The sequence below is a fragment of the Danio rerio genome, chromosome 4 (genome assembly GCF_049306965.1).
Source record: "Danio rerio strain Tuebingen ecotype United States chromosome 4, GRCz12tu, whole genome shotgun sequence".
In the NCBI taxonomy this organism is placed as follows: domain Eukaryota; kingdom Metazoa; phylum Chordata; class Actinopteri; order Cypriniformes; family Danionidae; genus Danio; species Danio rerio.
In genome coordinates this window covers 48,904,766-48,913,053 of record NC_133179.1, presented here as the reverse complement: position 1 = coordinate 48,913,053, position 8,288 = coordinate 48,904,766, and the positions used below count along the sequence as shown (strand labels likewise).

General features: G+C 36.0%; 1 non-coding gene across 1 annotated transcript; it reads left to right on the top strand.

The window, feature by feature from the left end:
* Positions 1-1,744: 1,744 nt before the first annotated feature.
* Positions 1,745-1,826, top strand: trnas-cga (transfer RNA serine (anticodon CGA)). Its single transcript has one exon. It is a non-coding gene; the product is annotated as a tRNA-Ser (tRNA).
* The last annotated feature ends 6,462 nt before the right edge of the window (positions 1,827-8,288 follow it).

The following is an 8,288-nucleotide window of genomic DNA, read 5'->3' as shown; positions in this document are numbered from 1 at the left end:
TATGTACTCACTTTACTGATGGGGGCTGGACTACGGCATTTCTGTATGTATTTGCAGCTATTTTCAGTAAAGATGACATAAAATTTTGCAACAACATCCTTCAAAACGATAAGAGGGTGCGAGTAAAACACCTTCCACGGAAGCACGCGTCACCAAAATTGAAATGAAATGTTACATTTTATATTGTTGAAAAAGATATCAATATTAAAAAATGTCTATATTAAATGTGAAATATATTTATTTGTTTACATATAGTCAGTGAAACACTATTCAGTGTTTATTTAACTCATCTGGTCATCGTCTGTTTCTTTTAAAGTCTTTCAATTTAATATTAAGCCTTGAAGGGCAAAAACTTAATTTAATTCACAGGCCATATAATTCAATAAATACAATTCAGTAATTCATATAAAGCATAAAATGTCATAAATATTAACATATTAATTAGATAAAACTAACATCTGCACTGGAAAAAAATATTTAGCCCAGCTTTGTAAGCTCAATTTAAACAAGAAAAATATTCATCCTAAAACATGAAATAAATGTTATAGAAACCAAAATTTTACTTTCTCAAGTATCAAAATATTGTTACAACACCAACTTATACATTTTTTGATTGTATTTCTTGAAAAGTAAAGCTTCAATGAATGATCTGGCAGATAGAACCTCATAATTCCAAGTGGAAAATGACTTGTGTTTTTTACTTCAATTCGCAAGTGCAAAGTAACTGACATGACAGAGACCTTAAGGGTTCTCTAAATGCAAATGATCAATGTATGAAAGAGAAATGCTACACACACATTGTTTGATATATGGAATGCAAAAACTTTTAAGCTCAATATCACAAAATCATTCAGAACGCAGATAGAACCTTATAATTCTAAAATGACAATTTGCCAAACCTATTTTACACAATCTCATTTCACTTAATAAACAGTTTTGTCTTAAAATATAATCAAAATTCTCTAAAACTGGACTTTTCCACCAAAAATTCTCTAAAACTGGACTTTTCCACCAAGCTCTCATATTTTGCCATATTTCCTTCTTTTAGATATTGGGATATAATCTTTTCCAGTACTCTTCTGCTTTGGGTGTAACAAACACGTCTTTAGATAAGCAAGAATAAAACATTTTTAGTATACCATCTTTGAAAGCATATTGATTTTCTTTAAAGTTAATCACCCTTCCTTCATCGCTGTGCATTTCCAATTTATTCTCTATCTTTGACAAGAGTTATTGAAAATCAATTTACTAACTTGAAAAAAAATAGACCAAAAGAATGGAAAGAAATTATAGAAAACAACAGAGAGACCTTCTGCAGTTGCTATTGATCTATTTAATGTCTCCTACATGACATGGAGTCCTACAACTATTGTGTTGTACTGATGTCTACACCTACAACAACCAAAAACCCAACCTCACAGTAACCTGTTGTGTTTTAGCAACATCTACACCAACCACAAGCCTAAACCCCACGTTACGGTAAACTTTTGTGTACCCTAAAGGTCTGCACCGACCACAACCCTAAACCTTGCCTACTTAAAAAGCTTAGCCATGGAGCCTGGATGGCTGAGTCGGTAGAGCATCAGACTTTTAATCTGAGGGTTCAGGTTTCAAGTCCCAGTTTGGGCATATAAGACCCTTTTTGTGGAGCCACAGCTTTTGCGGTTGAGCTATTGCTTGCCGAAAGTTTCATCTGGATGCACCACACCACACGTGTGCTAGCCATGAGGACATGGCAGTACATGTAGTTGTGGCCGAGTGGTTAAGGCGATGGACTCGAAATCCATTGGGGTTTCCCCGCGCAGGTTCGAGTCCTGCCGACTACGTGCTGTCAGTGCGCAGTATTTTAATTTGCGACCTTCCTTGATTGTTAACAACTCCATAGTTTCTTGTGAAAAGGGATGTGATGGTAGGCAAAAGCCACAAAAATAAATCGGCAGCCATGGTCCCTAACTGCCCTGGAGGCCCTCCATTTTCAAAGACATTTGACAGAGAGTGAAGGTCCAGTGGTTGTCCCATAGCTTGCCGTGATCGTATAATGGTTAGTACTCTGCGTTTTGGCTGCAGCAACTCCAGTTTGAATCCGGGTCACAGCAGATTTTTCAAGGTGATATTGGCGTTGGACTCTGTGTTGCCATCCATAATCTCCAGCCTCCTTTTAGTGCAGGCTGTGCTAATGGCACGTCCTGAATGTTTACGTTTCCTAAAGTGTGGAAGACCAGGGATTCGATATGAGCAACAGGACCTTTGATGCCAGCATGCTGTGTAGATAAGCATTGATCAAGTCAGGCTTCTAAGGCATGGAAGGAATCTTTTCAATTGTTAAGTCTTCATTCATTGCCACAACAACAGTAACCCCTTCTGCAGTTGCTGTTGATCCATTTAATGTCTCCTACATGACATGAAGTAAAACTATTGTGTTGTACTGATGTCTACACCTACAACAACCATAAACCCAACCTCACAGTAACCTGTTGTGTTTTAGCAACATTTACAACAACCACAAGCCTAAACCCCACGTCACAGTAAATTTTTGTGTACCGTAAAGGTCTGCACCGACCACAAGTCTAAACCTTGCCTACTTAAAAACACTGCCATTGAGCCCAGATGGCTCAGTCAGTAGAGCATCAGAATTTCAATCTAATGGTACAGGGTTCAAGTCCCCGTTTGGACCCTTATAAGACCCTTTTTGTGGAGCCACAGCTTTTGCGTTTGAGCAATCGCTTGCCGAAAGTTTCATCTGGATGCACAACACGTGTACTAGCCATGAGGACATGGCAGTACATGTAGTCGTAGCTGAGTTGTTTAGGCGATGGAAACCTGTTGGGGACTCCCCGCTTAAAGCAAGAAGCTTCTTCTCAACCATTTACCCCAGTATGCAGAAATTTTATAGGCTTGTTGTCTCAAGTTAAATGTCAGTACTTCTATGTCATACACCTCTTTAACAATATCATACCATTTGCCTACAGATGGAGGATCTTCCTTTAGCAATTTTTTTTGTAATGGCAATTTTTGCTAGTTGTTAGTAGTGTGTTAAGAAGATACACATCATTTTATGGTATTTCTGCAGAGTAAATTCCCAGGTACATAGTTTTAAAATTACATACCAGATTCAATCTCATTATTGCATTTATCTCTTTATTTAAATCTTGTGTATAATACTACAGTCCCTAAATATGTGGACATGATCTGCCAATACAATTTCACATTTTCTCCAGCATTCACCATTTTTTGATCTCTACTTTGAAAGTATTTTATTTTAGGTGATATAAAGAACCTGATAACATTTCTCAAAATAAATCCCCTTCATTAATCAGAATTAATTGTGATCATTTGTGTTTCCCAAAGAGTCAATCATTCCTCATTTGTTAGTATTAATTTGGCTACGCTTTCCCATTTATGTTTTGTATACATTATTGAGTGTTTCTTTGTTAATGTCAGACAGGAATAAAGTCTTGATACTAGTTTTTTTATTAACCTTCTTTTTGTAAGCATCTATAAATACCTGCACTACTGTTGTTTTTATGTCTTCAGAATCTCTTATGCTTTTATTGAAGTAGTGTCTAACTTGAAGGTAACGGAAAAAGTCTTGTTTATCTAAGTTATACATATTGGAAAGTTGTTGAAAACTTTCTAATTCATTATCAGTAGTGTTGAGACAGAAGGATGTTATGGCCTACAAACTCCATTGTTTAAATCTTAGATCTAGTTTTGCTGGTTTAAATTGAGTATCATGTTCAACCCCTCTTAATATCTTAGCTTGTTTTTCACATTTAGGATTCTTTAATTCTTTGTACCAAATTTCTAAAGAGCTCTTTGTCAGGGAATTCAGTTTATGCAGTTCTGTATGTTAGAAGTTGCTATCTCCTAATAATTATCGGAGAGGTAAGTTGATTAGTAATTGTTCAAATTCTTTCCACTTTGCACAGTATTTGTCATTGCACCAACAAACTATGTGTCTAAGCTGTGCTGCATTACAATAAACATCTAATGATGTTTTCCGTTCCAAATGAAGCGAGACACTAGTTTTTTCCATTCATCAAATTGGCTTTTTGGTTTCTCCACTGGTAAAGCTTTAAAGAGAAAAAGTGGGCATGGTAATATATTCATCTTTATTATCTCTATTCGATTATATAGATCTAAAGATAGAAGGGGCCATCTGTTCAAATCCTTTATTATAGTTTCTGTAATGGGAAAGTCATTTATTTTATAGATATCTGATAGGTCTGCAGAGATTTGAACTCCCAAGATATCTGATAGAAGGTATGTTCCATTTAAATGCATAATCCTTGTGTATTTTATCATCTGGGTTATAGTTGCATTAAAGAGTTTGTGTTTTAAGTAAATTTAATCTATATCCTGAATGTAATCCAAATTTGTCAAGAGAATGCATCACCTTAGGTGAACTAAATTCTGGATATGTAAGAAACAAAAACACATCATCAGCATATAAAAAATTTTATGATATACATCTTTAATTTTCACTCCCCTTATTTCTGCATAATCTCTGATTAGTTGTGCCAATGGTATAACAAATAATGCAAATAAGGAAGGACTTAATGGGCACCCTTGTCGACATCCTCTAATATAATATGTTCTGAAAATATCCACAGTAATTTTAATTCTAGCTGTAGGAGTTTAAAATAAAGATTTAAAAAATGGATAGTGTCATTCTCAAATCCAAATCGTTATATTTAACTAAATATAAAAAATCCCAACTCATCGAATGCTTCTTCTGCGTCTAGGCTACTTAGAAGAGTGCTAATCTTGTTTTGAGCTATATAATCTATTACGTGAAGGGCTCGCCATATATTATCATATATTTATATATAAATTATCATCTGTTTGATAAGTATCTATTAGGTCTGAAAGAATGTCCTATAATCGTTTAGCTAATATAGATGCATAGGGCCCTATCATACACCCGGCGCAATATGGCACAAGACGCAAAGCAATTGCTATTTGCTACTTTCACCTCGGCGCAAGGGTCATTTTGAGGCATTGTGCCCAATGACTGTAAAAAATATGGACGACGCAACAGCCCCTTTTCCCATTGACCGCCTTGAGGGCAAAACGCCTGCTTGACGGGCACAAACTGTCGCAAAAGACTGCTGAAATTGGAGCCTTGACATGCGCAGAAGGACTGTCTGATGGAGCCAGAGGAGGAGCCGCGAAAATGAGTCGAGCTTCCAACCAAACGCTTTATGTAAAATCAACCTCGCCCCCCGAACTGCTCAGCATGCGTTTGCTGTCATATCAACACAAATGGATGGAAAAACGTTAACAAATATGAGGGTTTTATATATTCAATCGCGCCAGCTCCGGACCGCAGCGCATAACCTACTCGCGGCGTCGCGGGCTGATTCCGGCTCGCATGCGGCAGCGCCGGCTCGCTCGGCCGCCGCATCTGGCTCGATTGACTCGGGCTGGAATCGGACGGGCAGTGAGTCCAGGCATCCGGAGTAGGTCCAGCAGAGGTAGTCAGTCTGAGCTCTGAGGGGTAAGTCTCCGGCAGGCGAGAATCTAGCCGGAACTGGCCCAAGTGTATTTTGCTATCTGGGTGGTTAGAAAAAAGCCCTGACCTTAGCGAATAAACAGTGTTCCACCAGGATCATGTATGTCAGAAACTATAGTTTACTGCTGAACTCATTTTGTCATGGTAAAATAACACAGAAATCGAATAATAACACTTGAGTCTCCTGCCGAAGCTCAGACGCGCTGCTTTGAGAAACTGTCAACCACAGCTGTCAATCACGATGACACGCCCAGCATTAAATTACTGCTAAAAACAAACTGTTTACAAAAATGAAGATCTGCACCTATTTCAGCACAATAATCAGTGCCTTAATCGACCAGAACCATCTTTCGGGACATTTTATTGCAAGTGTAATAATTTTTTTTTATTTGGGCTCAAGTCTCCTTCATTAACACGGAGGAGGCGGGCTTTATGACTTGTACTGCAGCCAGCCCCCAGGGGGCGATCTAACGGCCGAGACCTTCACTCAAACGCAGGCTTGCGGCACACTTGATTGTGCCAAACTGTTTAAATAGCAAATGCATTTGCGCTCGTATGTGCGCCTATAGGCATTCTGGTCTAAAAAAGCAGGCGTGTTTTGGTGCGTTGCTATTTTGAGAAACTGTAAATAGTCTGTTCTTTAGACCAGAACAAAGTTGGTCTATTGTTTGGCGCAAAGTGCGCCTGGCTTTCACACTACACACAAGATGCGGAGCAATACGCAAATATCATTACATATGAAAAAGATATAATATATTAAGAATATATATAATAAGGAAATATATATATATATATATATATATATATATATATATATATATATATATATATAGGATATAAATATAAATGATTAAATTATTACAAAACATATTAATTTCTAGCCTACATGAATTTTAAAACCACTGCCTTCATACTTTCTTCATCTCGAGAGGCTTTTTCAGTTCATTTAATTTGCTTTTGTATAATGTTATCATTATTAGCAGTATTATTTATTATAGCCATATTTATATTTGTTCTATTAAAAACAAGCTTAGATTTGTCCACCTGTCAGGTTTTAGGTCGTATGGGGCACAGCAGGTGTATTTGGAAATAACTCAGTTTTTTGAACATACTTGATTATCAATGTTAATTTATTCGTTTGCTGGAAATTAGAACTAAATTTAGAAATAGTTTTGAAACAAATGTTTGCGCTTAACAAACAAAATTAATTATTTATAGGCTAATTGATGTCTGAGCGTAAAGGTTTCCCTATCCACGAGAGCAAAAGCGAAAGTGAACTTACTTTACGTCATGTAAATAGCAAATGCGCTCATGACGCGATGCAACTGGCTCTTAAAGGTAATGGGAGATGAGTCGCTGATTGGTTTATTCTCAAAACACACCTATAACTCATTAAGAAAATAAAATCAACCCTTTTAGACCATGCGCCATGGCGCAAAACGGATTTTCCCATCCTTAAATTAGCAAGTATGGATTCTGACACGCCCTCAAACCTTTTATTGAGTTCCACTTTAACTTCTTTGATATTATTAAAAATATCTGGATATTTACCATATTTAGTCTCTAATTCTTCAAGTTGTATATTTAGATTATTTATGCAATTCCATTTTTTTCTTGATCCCCACATTATAAGTTTACCATGCATAACAGCTTTAGCTGCGTCCCATCGGTACTAGGTGACACCTCTGCATTATTATTATTATGTTTTAAATATTCTAATAGTTCTTTTTTAACATATTCTACACACGTTAAATCATTCAAATGATTGTTTAAATCGCCAAAATGTCTTACTTGGTTTATTGTCCAGGTACACTCTTAAACATACTCCTGCATGGTCTGAAATGTCCCTTGTTCCAATTTTACAGTCTTTTATTTTATGTTGATCTGACCCAAACATAAAAAAAACAAAAAAAACAATTCTAGAATGAGACATGTGGGCAGAAGAGAAGAAAGTATATTCCTTTTTTAAGAGGGAATATGTCTCTTCATACATCTATCGAGCCTAATTATTTCATCATATATCTTATTTGTCTAGTTTTTTGACTAATTTGCTTATTAGAAGATGAGTCCAATTTTAGGCTGAAGTTGTACATTCCAGTCTCCCTCACAGATCAACGTACCTGATGCCTCCTTGGCTATAACACTTACTATTTTTTTGAGAATTGCTTTGTCTTTTTCAGGTGGTCTATATATACTAACTAATGTAACTTTGTATTGGTCGATAGTTTCTTTAATTAGGTTATATCGCCTTTCTTTATCAGTAATCTTAAAAATTAATTGGAAGTTGATTTTATTTGAGATCAATGTCATTACTCCTCGTTTACAACCATTATTATATGAGGAAAAAAAAAAAAAACTAAATCCCATTGTTTCTGATTTCCTATGTTCTGTATCAGAAAGATGTGTCTCTTGCCAGAAGATTATCTGTTGGTTTTCTCTTTTAATTTTAGCCACAGGTTTGCTTCTTTTAATCGGATTTAGTAACCCATTAATATTCAAAGTAATTACTCTATATTTCTGTTTTTGCATAATCAGATGTTTTTGCGAAGATCACTGTGATCGGAACATGAAAAACACAAACATGAATATCTTGAACCACATAAAAAAACATTACGAAAAAGATCTCCAAACCTTGAAGTCTTAAATAACTTCTTAATGTGAGGGGAAAGCCTTCCTTCTTTAAAAAGCCCTTTCTTGCTGTGCCTATTGTTATTTAAATATGGTTTAGGTTATCATATATGACGTAAAAAGGAAGATTAATACCAGTGTGTAT